The sequence below is a fragment of the Myxine glutinosa genome, chromosome 1 (assembly GCF_964187855.1).
Source record: "Myxine glutinosa chromosome 1, kmMyxGlut1.1, whole genome shotgun sequence".
NCBI lineage: Eukaryota > Metazoa > Chordata > Myxini > Myxiniformes > Myxinidae > Myxine > Myxine glutinosa.
This window is the reverse complement of record NC_136261.1, coordinates 324,224,214-324,238,666: the sequence shown is the minus strand read 5'-3', so window position 1 is coordinate 324,238,666 and position 14,453 is coordinate 324,224,214. Positions and strand designations below refer to the sequence as shown.

Below are 14,453 nucleotides of genomic sequence, written 5' to 3'. Positions count from 1 at the left end.
CAAAATACGTAATGTTTTTTTCATCTGATGACATTTAAAATATATTTAACATAATCCTTGACCCTGAAAACATAGGTCTAGACATCATTTTCATGAAATTATCATGAATAGTTTTGGAGATATTGAAGAAAGTATCATTTCCAGTAATGGCCGCCTTAATTTGCATATAAAAAAAATTCCCCGAGGTTGTCCGGAGGACAACCAAGCTGAAATACTTTATTAACCCCATGGGATGACAAATCCATCAAAAAACCTTATACTATAAAACATTTCTAGGTACCCCTCTCTGGCAACTCGACTATTCAGTTGTTTTCAAGTTATAGACGTATTACGGACTTTGATTTTAACCTTTAATCCCAAAGTCTAATGAGTTAATCTTTACATCATTATACATACCTGTACCAAGTTTGAATTGGATCACTTCAGTTGTTTTCAAGTTATAGACGTATTACGGACTTTGACCTTTAACCTTTAATCCCAAAGTTTAATGAGTTAATCTTTACATCATTATACATACCTGTACCAAGTTTGAATTGGATCACTTCAGTTGTTATCAAGTTATAGACCTTTTACGGACTTTGACCTTTGCCCCCAAAATCGAATCAGTTTAAAGCGCGGCGTTACGCGCGCTGCTTGTGAGCAAGGAGGAAGCGGACAAGCGGTAACATATAAACGTCTTTATTGTAAGACTACACTGTAACACTCAACTCCTCCGGGCTGGTCGCCTGGTGTCTATCATGAGGCCACGCCTACCCCTCGGGCGTGGCCACCGCCCACTTGGTGCGTGGAATGATGTCACCACGCCAGTGGGCTTTTGTGTCCGCCACACGCGCCCCCCCAGAATTCCCGCGCACCTGGAGGGCCAGTTTGCGGGGCAGACGAATGACCCGGCCGAAGCGCCCCCTGGCGATCGGCGGCGTCCGGGGTGCAGGGATACCAGGTGGGATGCCCCTGGCTGCCCCTGGGATGGGTGCAGGACCGGGGGGCGCCGTGGCGGCGGGGCTGGGCGGTGCCGGGAGTCCGCCCGCAGGAGGGCGGCCCCGACGTGGGGGTCGGGCCACTGGCGGTGGATGGTCCACATCGAGGTGGGCCGGCTTGAGGCGGTCTACCGAAACGCGGTCAGGAGTACCGCCGATGTCCAGGGTGAAGTGCTTCGCCCCGGTCTCCAGCACGCGGAAAGGCCCGTCGTACGGGGGCCGCAGTGGTGTCCGATGGGCATCGTGGCGGACGAAGACGTACTCCGCCGTGCGAAGCTCCGGGGCGACGTGCGTCGGTGGGTGCCCGTGGCATGCCGTTGGCACCGGGGCGAACCTCTGGGCGGTCTCTTGCAGAGCGGAGCGCTGCTGTGCCGCGGACCATGGTGCCGTGGAGTCGGGGAGGAACTCACCCGGCACCCGCAGCGGTTGCCCGAAGACCAACTCCGCCGCGGATGCGCGCAGGTCCTCCTTGGGCGCCGTCCGGAGGCCCAGCAGGACCCAGGGGAGCCTGCCGACCCAGCCGCCGTCGCGGAGGGTGGCCCGGAGCGCGGCCTTCAATGAGCGGTGAAATCGCTCACACAGGCCGTTAGCCTGGGGGTGGTAGGCCGTGGTTCGGTGCAGCCGGACCCCGAGCCCCTGCGCAACCGCCCCCCAGAGCTCCGAGGTGAACTGGGGGCCGCGGTCGGATGAGATGTCTGAGGGGGCGCCGAACCGGGCGACCCAGGTGGCGATGAAAGCCTGCGCGACATCGGCCGCCGTTGTCGACGCCAAGGGCACGGCCTCCGGCCACCGGGTGGTGCGGTCCACCATGGTGAGGACGTAGGTGAAACCCCGTGAGGGGGGCAGAGGTCCCACCAGGTCCACGTGGACGTGGTCAAACCGGCGTTCCGGCACCGTGGACGGGGCCAACGGGGCCTGGGTGTGCCGGTGCACCTTGGCGCGCTGGCACGCGAGGCACGTCCTGGCCCAGCCGCGGACGGCCTTCCGGAGGCCATGCCAGACGAACTTGTCGGCGATCAGCCTTTGGGAGGCCCTCGCGCCCGGGTGGGACAGGCCGTGGATGGCGTCAAACACCTGGCGCTGCCAGCCCGCGGGCACAATGGGGCGAGGACGCCCGAGGGAGACGTCGCACAAGAGGGCCGCGCCCGCGCCGTCGAACGGCACCTCGGTGACGCGGAGGCCCGTGACGGCGGTCCGCAAGGCCTGGACGTCGGGGTCAGCGGCCTGGTCCGCTGCCATCCGGGCATAGTCGATGCCGAGGTGGACTGCGTGGGCGACGGCCCGGGAAAGGCAATCCGCCACCGGGTTGTCCTTCCCCGCGACGTGCTGGATGTCCGTCGTACGGCCGAGAGGTGACGCTGCTGCCGGGCCGACCACGGCTCGGTGACCTTGCCCATCGCGAAGATCAGCGGCTTGTGGTCGACGAAGGCAGTGAACGCCCGGCCCTCGAGCAGATGGCGGAAGTGCCTGACCGCCAAGTGAAGTCCGAGCAACTCGCGGTCGAAGGTACTGTAACGGCGTTCGGGCGGGCGAAGCTGCCGGCTAAAGAACGCCAGCGGTTGCCAAGCTCCACGCACCCATTGCTCGTGCACCGCGCCCACCGCGTAGTCCGAGGCATCGGTGGTGAGGGCGATCGGTGCATCGGGCGCCGGGTGCGCGAGCATGGTGGCGTTAGCCAAGGCGAGCTTCGCGCCCGTGAACGCCGTGTCCATCTCCTCGGTCCAGGTAACGTCGCCTTTGCCCGGCTTACCTCGGAGAGCTTCGTGCAGGGGGCGCAGGAGCTGGGCGATACGGGGCAGGAACCGATGGTAAAAGTTCACCATGCCCAGGAACTCCTGCAGCCCTCTGATCGTGCGGGGGCGCGGAAACCCCTTCACCGCCTCCACCTTGGCCGGCAGGGGGACGGCGCCGTGCCTGGTGACACGGTGCCCCAGAAAATCGATTGTGGCGGCGCCGAACCGGCACTTTGCGGGGTTCACAATCAGGCCATGCTGGCCCAGGCGTTCGAAGAGCGTGCGGAGGTGGCGTAGGTGCTCTTCGCGGGACGCGCTGGCGACGAGGATATCGTCCAGGTAGACGTAGACAAAATCCAAGTCGCGCAGGACGCTGTCCATCAGTCGCTGGAACGCCTGAGCCGCATTCTTCAGACCGAAGGGCATGCGCAGGAACTCGAAGAGTCCGAATGGCGTGATGACCGCCGTCTTCGGGACGTCCTCCAGCCTGACGGGGACCTGATGGTAGCCGCGTATGAGGTCCACCTTCGAGAAGAAGGACCTGCCCGCCAAACGGGCGGAAAAGTCCTGAATGTGGGGGACGGGGTAGCGGTCGGGAGTCGTGGCGTCATTGAGACGGCGATAGTCCCCGCACGGTCGCCATCCCCCGCCGGGCTTCGGCACGATGTGCAGCGGCGACGCCCAAGCGCTCTCTGAGCGCCGAACGATGCCGAGTCGCTCCAGGGTAGCGAACGCCGCTTTTGCCACCGCCAGCTTCGTCGGCTCGAGGCGGCGTGCCCGGGCGTAGACCGGTGGCCCGACGGTGGGGATGTGATGGGCCACCCCATGCTTGACGGCCCCCGCTGAGAAGGTGGGCCGCGTGAGGGCCGGGAAGCCGGCGAGGAGGCGGGTGAATGCGTCCGCTGCCGGAAGCGTACAGACCAACGTGGCCGGAACCGAATCGTTCGGCAAGCCGCTTGGCAAGCCGCTCGTTGAGCTGGGCAACGCACAAGCGAGCGAGCTGAACGTCTCGGCCTGGACAAGCCGTCTGCGCTTGACGTCGACCAGGAGCCCATTAGCGCACAGGAAGTCCGCGCCAAGCAGTGCCATGGGCACGTCGGCGGTGACGAACGTCCATCGGAAAACCTGCCCTCCAAACCGCAGAGAGAGGCAGCGTTTTCCGTACGTACGGATGGGCGTCCCGTTCGCGGTAAGCAGCGCGGGGCCCCTACCCGCGGCGTGCTTGTCTGACGTGCCGGCGGGAATGACACTCACCTGCGCTCCCGTGTCGCACAGGTAACGGCGCCCGGAGAAGGTGTCCGTTATGAACAGCAGGCTGCTCGAACGGCCGGCGCTCATCGCCACAATTGAGCGCCGGCCCGGGCATTTCCCGACCCGTTGAAGGAGCACGGCGGATGACACCGCCGAGCTTCGTGGCCGAACTTGGCGTGGAACCAGCACCAGGTGGTGGAGCTGGAGGAGCGCGGCTGGCTCCGCCAGGCCGGTGGAGTCGACGGGTTTCCCTGCGGTGGCGGTTTTCGCCGCGGCGGTGGGCGGGGCGTGGCGGCGTTCACGAGGTGCGTATCAGCATGCTGCTGAACTTCAGCGTGCTGTAGAAGATGATGCTGTGGAACATCAGCGTCGAAGGCCGTGACGGCCACGCCAACGCTCGCCCGCGTGTCCGAAGCGGCGAAGTACTTGTCCGCCTCGGCCGCCAATGCACGGGGTTCCGTTAGCCCGGTCCCGGCCAATGCGAGGCGAACCTGCGCTGGAAGTTGGCGACGGAAAAGCGCCCGGAATAGCGAACCGGGGGCTTCGTCGCCCAACAGTGACAGCATATGGTCCATTCGGACCGACGGGCGCGTCTCACCGAGCTCGGGGAGATCCAGGAGGCGGTCGGCCCGTGCGTCGTCCGTGAGGCTGAACGTGGCTAGGAGTAGCCGCTTGAGTGCCTCGTACTTGTGGCCGTCCGGTGGGTGGCGAAGGACGGACACAACTCGAGCGGCCGTGCCGGGCCCGAGGGAGGCGACGACGTGGCAGTAGCGCGTGTCATCGCCGGTGAGGTGCCGAAGCTGAAATTGGGCTTTGGCCTGGACGAACCAGACTTCGGCCTGAGCCTCCCAAAATTCCGGAAGTTTGACGAAGGCAGCCATGGCGATGGCGTCGCGTGTGGAAGGATCGCTCCGGCAGATCCAACGTCGAGGGTCACCAGTAAAGCGCGGCGTTACGCGCGCTGCTTGTGAGCAAGGAGGAAGCGGACAAGCGGTAACATATAAACGTCTTTATTGTAAGACTACACTGTAACACTCAACTCCTCCGGGCTGGTCGCCCGGTGTCTATCATGAGGCCACGCCTACCCCTCGGGCGTGGCCACCGCCCACTTGGTGCGTGGAATGATGTCACCACGCCAGTGGGCTTTTGTGTCCGCCACAAGTTCATCTTTACCTCATTATGCACACCTGCACCAAGGTTGTCTATGTATGAGTGTGGGAACGTGTGTGTTTGAATGTAAGTTGTTTTTGCCTGCTATCCCCACAAATGAGGGCCGAGGGAGATGGAACAGAGATCGACCAGGTCTCAAAGTATCCTCCTCCGTTAGCGTGTGCCTGCACGTGTATGTGTATGTATGCACGTTTGTTGACGTGCGCGTGTGAGTATGGTCTTATGGGTGTGTGTCTGTGTGCGTGTGTATGTATGTGTGTGTGTATGTGCGTGTGTATGTATGTGTGTGTGTATGTGCGTGTGTATGGCTGTGTGCGTGTGTATGTATGTGTGTGTGTATGTGCGTGTGTATGTATGTGTGTGTGTATGTGCGTGTGTATGGCTGTGTGTGTGTGTATGGCTGTGTGCGTGTGTATGGTGTGTGTGTGTGTATGTGCGTGTGTATGTATGTGTGTATGTGCGTGTGTATGGCTGTGTGTATGGTGTGTGTGTGTGTGTGTGTGTATGGTGTGTGTGTGTATGGTGTGTGTGTGTGTGTGTGTGTGTGTGTATGGTGTGTGTGTGTGTGTGTGTGTGTATATGGCTGTGTGCATGTGTGTGTGTGTGTGTGTGTGTGTGTGTGTATGGCTGTGTGTATGGTGTGTGTGTGTGTGTGTGTGTGTGTGTGTGTGTGTGTGTGTGTGTGTGTGTGTGTGTGTATATGGCTGTGTGCATGTGTATGGCTGTGTGTGTGTGTGTGTGTATGGCTGTGTGCGTATGTATGGTGTATGTGTGTGTATGTGCACCTGTATGTACATGCGCATATGTACTGTTCTTTTACTGATTTACAAATTTTGTAGTACAGACCTTATTGACGTGCTTACCAGTGTCTTATTGACGTATTGAGGGTGTCTGGTGCTTGGGGGCAAAACATAATTTTTCGCCCCACTGCTTCCCCCCTCCCTTCCCCAAATCCCCAGCCCCAGTTGCCACAGGGCATAGACATGGGGAAGCTAGGATCTTTTATCTTTATATTCAAATATCAACAGGAAAAGGCAATCAGAGATTGTCGACCCTCGCCAGGACGTGTTTTTCGTTGTTTTTTTGAGGCTTTGTTTTAAAACAAATATGGTGGCCGAACCACGTGACTGATGATGTCACCAATTGCTTTTTCTCCACCAATTTGTCCCGAGATGACGCTCGATGTAATATGTCAAAACAAAGATTTTTTTTTTTTTTTTTTTTTTTTGTATACTGAATCGAGGCTCGTGAAAGAGCTGACATTTACTTCACAAACAAATCAACCAGACAAACAAAATATATAAAAAGAGGGAGCGGAAGACAAGATGGGGAGAGAAGGGGAAGCACACAAACACAACATTTGAGAGCAGGGAGATGTGTGGGAGGGAGAGGGCATGGGGGGAGGAGGCGTAGGAAGGGGGGGGGGGGGGGGGAGGTAAAAAAACAAAAACACGTGGACACTGCTGGGACTTCCATCAAAGAAGTTGATATTTCAAAAAAAGTGGATCTGGGGTGAAATTAACAGGGGTAGAAAAGATCAAGGTTTTGGATGGGGGAAGATAGGAGATGGTGGTGGACAGCTGTTTTGAAGACCTTGAGGGAGGAGTGGGATTGAAGGAGTGGGGGAGTTTGTTCCAGAGGCGGGAGAAAAGAGGAATGAAAGAGTGAAGGTGAGCAGAGAGTTTCTTCAGTTAGCTGTTCGAGGGTCAAGGACTGGAACATTGTTCGCCGGAATGTTGTGGATGCTCAGTCTGTTGAAGCTTTGAAACTGGGTCCAGACAGGTTTTGGTGGGATGAGCGTTTTTAGTCAGGCAGATAGGTGTAACAATTGTGGGTTTATACGTACAAGCATAAAATTTGGCACAGTCATAGATAATAGTCTAATGAATAATTCCCGATATGGACCCACCGCGAAAACGTCCTATGGTAGCCGTGGCGGCCATTTTACAAATGGCGGCCATTGACCAGGCTCATGAGCAAAATAATGCTGCTGTGAAGAGTGACGGTGGTGCTGTTGGACTCACTCAAAATCCAAATGCTCTTAGAAGATGGATGGTGGCTGGGCCGGAACTGGTTAGAATGACTACCGAGTTTGAAGCATCCATGGAGGGAAGGAAAATAAGGATTAATCAAGACACACGCCACCATGAGAAAACATATAGTTCACAGGTAATCTTTACTCAACATGTCAAACGTCTGGTTGAAGTAATAGAGGAAATGGGAAACCCCTTCGTAGAAGAGAGTACAGACTTGCTGCGGCTGGACACAAGAGACATTGCTGACCCAACTGTTGTTTCTACTGTTCAACAGGCTGAGGAGATAGGTAAGCAACAGTACAAGACCTTCGTAGCAGACCGTCTACTGGAGCGAACCGTACCTCTTACTGAGCCAATAAAGAAGAATAAACTCCCATTGTTTAGTCGATTGTCTCCAAGAGAGAAATCCAAGACAAGTTTGCAAGTAACTTCGCTAAAGAGTGACTGCTCTTTATTCTCAAGACTCTACATTGCGTCTCAAACACGAGATGGTGATCTTGCAGAATTTTTCCGCCATGAAAACCAAGCATGTCCCCCGTCTTTATCTCAGCTTGGGAAGTTACGACTGGGAACCAAATCAGATCTATTGGTGTGTCTAGAGAGTTGCGCAGAGGTCAGAGGTGATGCTCCAAAACCAGATACTGACGTCACTATCCTTGACGGGGCAGTGTTGGTGAACGTTCTGAAACCAGTTGCTGCCAAAACCTTTGATGATTATGCGCTGAAAGTATTCTTGCCACACATACAAGGTCACTTGCAAAGAGCCTGTCGTGTGGATATAGTCTGGGTCCAGTACCGTGACAACAGCCTGAAATCTCAAGCTAGGGACAAACGTGTGGATCGATCCCCACAACTGGAAACCCCTGTGGTCCATGCTTCCTGAAGCCAGCATTTCATCAAGGGAGCTGATTTGTTGTAAATGCAAAAAGGGTTGCAAGGGACGATGCAAGTGCAAACAAGCTAGTTTGAAATGTACCGCTTTGTGCCAGTGTGGTGGAGAAAATTGTGACGTATAAACAAGATCAAACTGGAACTATCTAGTAATATAAGTTACCGTTACAGTGCTTGGTGGGTTAATTGACATTGCTGGCAACACAAATGCAAATTGTGGTCATTTGGAGAATACAATTATGGCATATATGTGTATCTAGAGTCATTTCATTAGAACATAAAGAAGCATTTGTGTCGTCCGGTAAAAAATAATCGCGGTCAAAACGGCCATTTTGTAAAATGGCCGCCATGGTTACCATAGGACGTTTTTGCGGTGGGTCCATATCTGTTGTCTGCGCTGTTGTACTTGCACATGTTTTTCATTCATATCTTTCATTGTTCGTTCATGTTTGATGAAATCGTGAGACCTCATGGGGGAATCAGATTTGTGTTAATGGTGGATGTGGTTCCCCAACATTCATGATACTAGAAACAATTGCTCCCTGAAGGGCTGGGTCATGTTATCCTTGGTTATTATGCGTGATGTTAATTAATACTATTATTATTACTATTTATTTATAAAGCTCTTTCTAACCACTGACCGACTGGCCGATATTGATGCTCGGGCGTGTTGTAGAAAGTTGAAAGATGGCATGCTGACGGATATCGAAGCTGGTACACTGGGAAAAATCGCAGAACTGCCGGCAAGTGTCCGTAAGTGGGGGGAAAAAAGAAGACAAAGTGTCCGTAAATGAAAATTTAAGTTAAAAAAAAAAAAAAAAACTGTCAAAACATCTCTTCAAAAAATAAACCAAAAAAAAAACCCATCAATCAATATCTAGCATTTGGCAATTGTAATGTCTATAACTGTAAACTGAAATAAAAATCTCAATGAAAATTTACATGAAAACCGTAAACACATAAAATAAATAAACCTAAATTGATATGTAACAGCATGTCGGTGATGCTTACCTATAATCATGAAGCTTCAATTTATTATATACCTACATACAAAGTGTGGTTTGTCATTGCTTACAGGCTCGTGAAATATGGTCTAGGCTTGTGGATGAGCTCGGACACGGAACAGATCAGGACACAACATAAAGAAACAGCAGGAGACAGGGGTAACTCCAACAGCAGTGCGGAGGGAGAAGGTAAACTGAGACGGACAAACAAGGGATGCAGGTAACGATGAGGGTAGGGGAAATTATTTTGTAATAATGTTACTAGGATCACCAGTGATGGGCGTCCACAACCATCCTTGACCATGTTGTGAAATGTCTGCCGAGACTGTCGCTGCTTTTTTATTTATTTATTTTTCTTCTTCCTCCACCCTTACATTTTCACCATGACTCACGCGAGACAAGGAGCGGGCCTTAAGCAATTGGTTCACTGATCTCTCTGTCCGTATATCTACACGTTAGTTTATGATTGATAACTTAATTTCCAATTGAATATTATACTTCGGCTCTGAATTCATCCTGATCATGCATGTGCAGAGATGAGTTTTTTTTTTTTTTTTTTTTTTTTAATACTTTGTCTATCTTTCTGGCAGGCAAGCAAAAGTAAGTCATTCCAAATAGGAAACTTACTGTTTTTAAGGGTGTCATAAGGGAGACAAACGAGCATGAAATTTTTATTTTATTTTATACGATTTATATAAACATCCGTTAAATCATATCACACGCAAATCCTCAAAATCTAAACAGTATCTTTAGAATTTCAATAAAAGCCACATGACTTCATATTAGTAAATATTATTCCATCGTGTTTCAAATCGTGATATCAACAGTGTTGGCATGTTGGCAACTTCGGTCATTGTGTTATGATTAACGATGGATTTGGTGAGAAACCAGGTGTTTTGTTTGGACGATTACTTTGAGGTGGATAGGATGTTGTGGACCGAGAGATTGGCCCCATATCCCTTTTTGTGTATACATAGTTGAGGCTCATTTTAAAGCTAGTACACTACATGTCCAAAAGTATGTGGACACCCAAACATCACACATCTCATTCCAAAATCATAGGCATTAAAATGGCGTTGGTCTCCCTACCCCCCACCCCCACCCCCCCCCCCCCATCCCCATTTTTGCAATAACAGCCTCCACTCTTCTGGGAAGGCTTTCCACTAGATGTTGGAACATCGCTGTGGGAATGTGCTTCCATTCAGCCACAAGAGCATTAGTGAGGTCAGGCACTGATGTTGGGCGATTCGGCCCGGCTCGAAGTCGGCGTTCCAATTTATCCCAAATGTGTTCGATGGGGTTGAGGTCAGGGCTCTGTGCAGGCCAGTCAAGTTCTTCCACACGGATCTCGACAAACCATTTCTGTATGGACTTCGCTTTGTGCACTGGGGCATTGTCATGCTGAATCAGGAAAGGGCCTTCCACCAAAATCCGCCAAAGCCAGATTCGTGCGTTGGATTGCCAGATGGTGAAGCGTGATTCATCACTCCAGAAAACGCGTTTCCACTGCTCCAGAGTCCAATGGCGGTGAGCTTTACACCACTCCAGCCGACGCATTGTGCATAGTGATCTTAGGCTTGTGTGCGGCTACTCAGCCATGGAAACCCATTTCATGAAGCTCCCAAAGAACAGTTGTTGTGCTGACGTTGCTTCCAGAGGCAGTTTGGAACTCGGTAGTGAGTGTTGCAACCGAGGACAGACGATATTTACGTGCTTCAGCACTCGGCGGTCCTTTTCTGTGAGCTTGTGTGGCCTACCACTTCGCGGCTGAGCTGTTGTTGCTCCTAGACGTTTCCACTTCACAATAACAGCACTTAAAGTTGACCAGGGCAGCTCTAGCAGGGCAGAAGTTTGATGAACTGACTTGTTGGAAAGGTGGCATCCGATGACGGTGCCTCGTTGAAAGTTGCTGAGCTCTTCAGTGTGGCCCATTCTACTGCCAATGTTTGTCTCTGGAGATTCCATGACTGTGTGCTTGATTTTATATATACCTGTCAGCAATGAGTGTGGCTGAAAGAGCCGAATCCACTAATTAGAAGGGGTGTCCGCATACTTTTGGTCATGTAGTGTAACTAGTACACTAAATGGAACACGACAAAAGGAGCAGTGGAGAGGGGGAAAACAGGAACAGCAGAGCTGAAGGCCAAGGCAGAGGGAGGTGGACAAACAATGGGTGTGGGATGGAATTGGGGAGCAGGAGAGGATGCATGGGGTGGACAACATAGATACAGTAGGAAACTCAGGAGATAAAACTGGAAATTTGGAAGGAGGAGGGAACGAGGGTAGGAAAGACATGGTTTTGGTTTGCGAACAATCTGATATGTGGGTGAACAGCTGTCTTGAAGACCTGGGTGGAAGAATAGGATTGAAGAGAATGTGAAAGTTGGTTCCATGCATGGGGGGGGGGGGGGGGGGGGGGAAATAACAAATGAGTGGAGGTGAGTCGTGATTTTTGGATTTTTGGATTTTTACCAGAATGGGGGTTGATGGTGGCACAGTGTGCCCTGCAGAAAGTTGGGGGTGACAAAACATGGAAAGAGCAGCGGGTGCGCCCAGAAAGTAGGCGGAAGAAGACCGAGAGACCATCGACCTGTTTGCGATAGCGAAGTGGTAGGTGCATAGAATCTCCCATCGTGGGAGATTCCAGTGATGTTGAAGGCCTTGGTTTCCACAGCATCATGCTGAGCAAGACACGAGGTGGTGGAGCCAACCCAGAAGGGAGAGCAGGACTCCATCAAGCTGTGGATGAAAAACTTGTAGGCGGATAGCATTTCAGGTGTGCCAAGGAAGGACTTTGTATGACACAGGATGCCCAGTCAGCGGCTGGCTCTGGAGGCTAACGTTGAAATGTGGTTTCCCCAAGAAAGGTCCAAGCTGATCGTGAGACCCAGGAGTTTTAAAGACTGAACTTCAAGAGGATTATCAAGAGAGTAGATAGGAGTGTTTGCCATACGGTTATTTCAGAGAGAAAAGTGAGAGTGTGAGATTTGTCAGGAATCAGACATATTGCAAGTGTTTGACCAGCTTGTGATTTTTTGTTTTATTTTTATTACTATTATTATTTTTAAACAAGGTCTGAAGAGAGGGAAGAAGCTGCAACTTTTGTAGTGAATTGTAATGTTTTTTAAAATTACAATTGTGTGTGAGGTACATCTCCAAGTATGCTCGTGTAATATATTTACAAAAGTGCTGGTGAACCGTGTAATGAAAATACAACTCCATTTTGTGTAATTCGTAAAACTTAAAATAAAATAAAAATTTCTTCGCTGCACAATAATGTCAGACACAGAACATTTGACAAAGTATTTGTATTGTACTTGCCGGAAAACTGTCATATTAAAGATCCTCTTCTGTCCAAGTTCAACGAAAGACGACCTGATTATTCTCCATCCTAATTCCAGGTTTTTAGTTGTAGCTGTTCATGAACCGTTGTCACCTTTTCTGAATCGTAGTTGTCCCATGTGACAAATTATTAAAAACAGACCTTTCGCTAATTTCAGTTAACTGCCATTAACATTTGACTAAAATATCTTCTCACAAACAACCCCATTTTAAAATAACCCGTTTTTTTTTTGTTTTTTTTTGTGTACAAGATCGAGGTTCGTGAAAGCTAGCATCAATCACAAAAAAGACAAACGGACACAACACATACAATAAAGGGAGCGAGAGACAAGATGGGGAGAGAGAGAAGCACACAAGTACAACAGCAGAGAACAGGGACAACGGAAGATCCATGGGAGGGAGAGGGCTTGGGGGGAGGAGGAATGGGACGGTGGGGGGAAAGATATAAAACACATGGACACTGCTAGAACTTCCAGGAAAGAAAGAAGTCGGGATTTCAAAAAAAAAAAGTGGATCTGGGGTGAATTAATGGGGGAAGATAAGAGATGGTGGTGAACAGCTGTTTTAAAGACCTTGAGGGAGGAGTGTGATTGAAGAGAGTGAGGGAGTTTGTTCCAGAGGCCAGAGTAAATAGGAATGAAAGAGTGAAGGTGAGCAGAGAGTCTTGATTTTGGCAGTTCCACCAGAAGAGGGTTGCTGGCAGATCTTGTGCAACCTGTAGGAATATTTGGGGGATAGAGCTGGGCAGCTAGGCCGGAGAGGAGTCTGTAGAAGACATGGACCACCTACCTGCCTGCGATGAGTGAGTGAAAGGCCCTCGGAGTTAGCTTCATCACGGGAGAAGTATTCGCATTGTGTTTGGGTTTGCCACCGCATTGGCAAATTGGTTTGCGACCGCATTGGGTATGCCACCAATATTGGTATTTCATTCAAAAATTGTCTTCCTACAAACTGACAACCGGATCCAGACCAAACTCGTCATACGGCATCGTAACCATGCCCTAACCTTGCTTAAGCTGTGCTCCCCATGACCGTATTTTCGCTGGAAAAGGGGCGACGGGCACCATACCCGAATCCCTCATGTTCACTAAAACATTTTTTCCTCACAAACTACCTGACCGATGTGGATTAAATTTGGTACGATACATCAGAACATTAAGATCTCATGGGGTTGATCTCCCCATCCAGATCCGCCCATTATAAGAGGCTGGAAAGGGTGGTTTCACCTCAAATTCACGTAATTAATTTTAAAATGTTCTCAGAAACCATAAGGGAAACAACAGTCAGACCCTAAACGGACTTTTTTCTTTTTTTTTTAAAGCAATTGGTGAATAACCCATTCTTGAGGGACGGGATGAAATCATCCGCAATGTTTTGCATCGAAATGGATTTTTTTTCCCCCAGGACTTCTTTTTAACCACCTACAACTTTCCACTGCACACCCCAAGTACAATCGGTTTTTGACTCGTTCTGTCCAGTGGTACAGGTGTGCGTAGAACGCACATTCACACAAACGGAAACTTATAAAATCGTCGTATGATGCCATTATATATTTTCCTAAAAAAAAAAATGCCTCAAGTATCTGAGCACATGTGCTAAAAATTTTCCCAACCTTTATTGCTGTTAGCATATTAGCCTTGGTTTAATGCTGGTTTCTTTCAGCTGGCATCACGGGGATCCAACTATGAAGGCCTTCTTGATCGACACAATGTTCACAGTGGAAATACTCTGCATGTTGAACATTCTTTGAGGTTAGTGCCATTTTTATTTTGAATTTTTGTTGACAAGTATAAAAAAGTGTGGTCAGTGTGGTTTTGCAATCTGAACACTTGCCGGTTTTGGTGCATTTAAAAAAGTGCTCCTACCTTTTTTTTTTTGTTGTTAATGTGCTAAATGCCATGTGGAGGTAAATTTTAAAATGCTCTTTCAAAACAAATATTTCATGGCAATTTTATGATTTTGATGTTGCAGACTTGCATCAAATTGTCTCAAAAAATATTTATTCCAAGTTGCTCATTTGTGCATAAATTGTCGCGTTATTGTAATTTT

The 14,453-nt window shown here is 50.4% G+C and overlaps 1 long non-coding RNA gene across 1 annotated transcript; it reads left to right on the top strand.

Moving 5' to 3' along the window:
• The first annotated feature begins 8,983 nt into the window (after positions 1-8,983).
• On the top strand, positions 8,984-14,155 carry LOC137419493 (uncharacterized). Its single transcript, XR_010982903.2, has 2 exons — positions 8,984-9,282; positions 14,067-14,155. It is a non-coding gene; the product is annotated as an uncharacterized LOC137419493 (long non-coding RNA).
• The last annotated feature ends 298 nt before the right edge of the window (positions 14,156-14,453 follow it).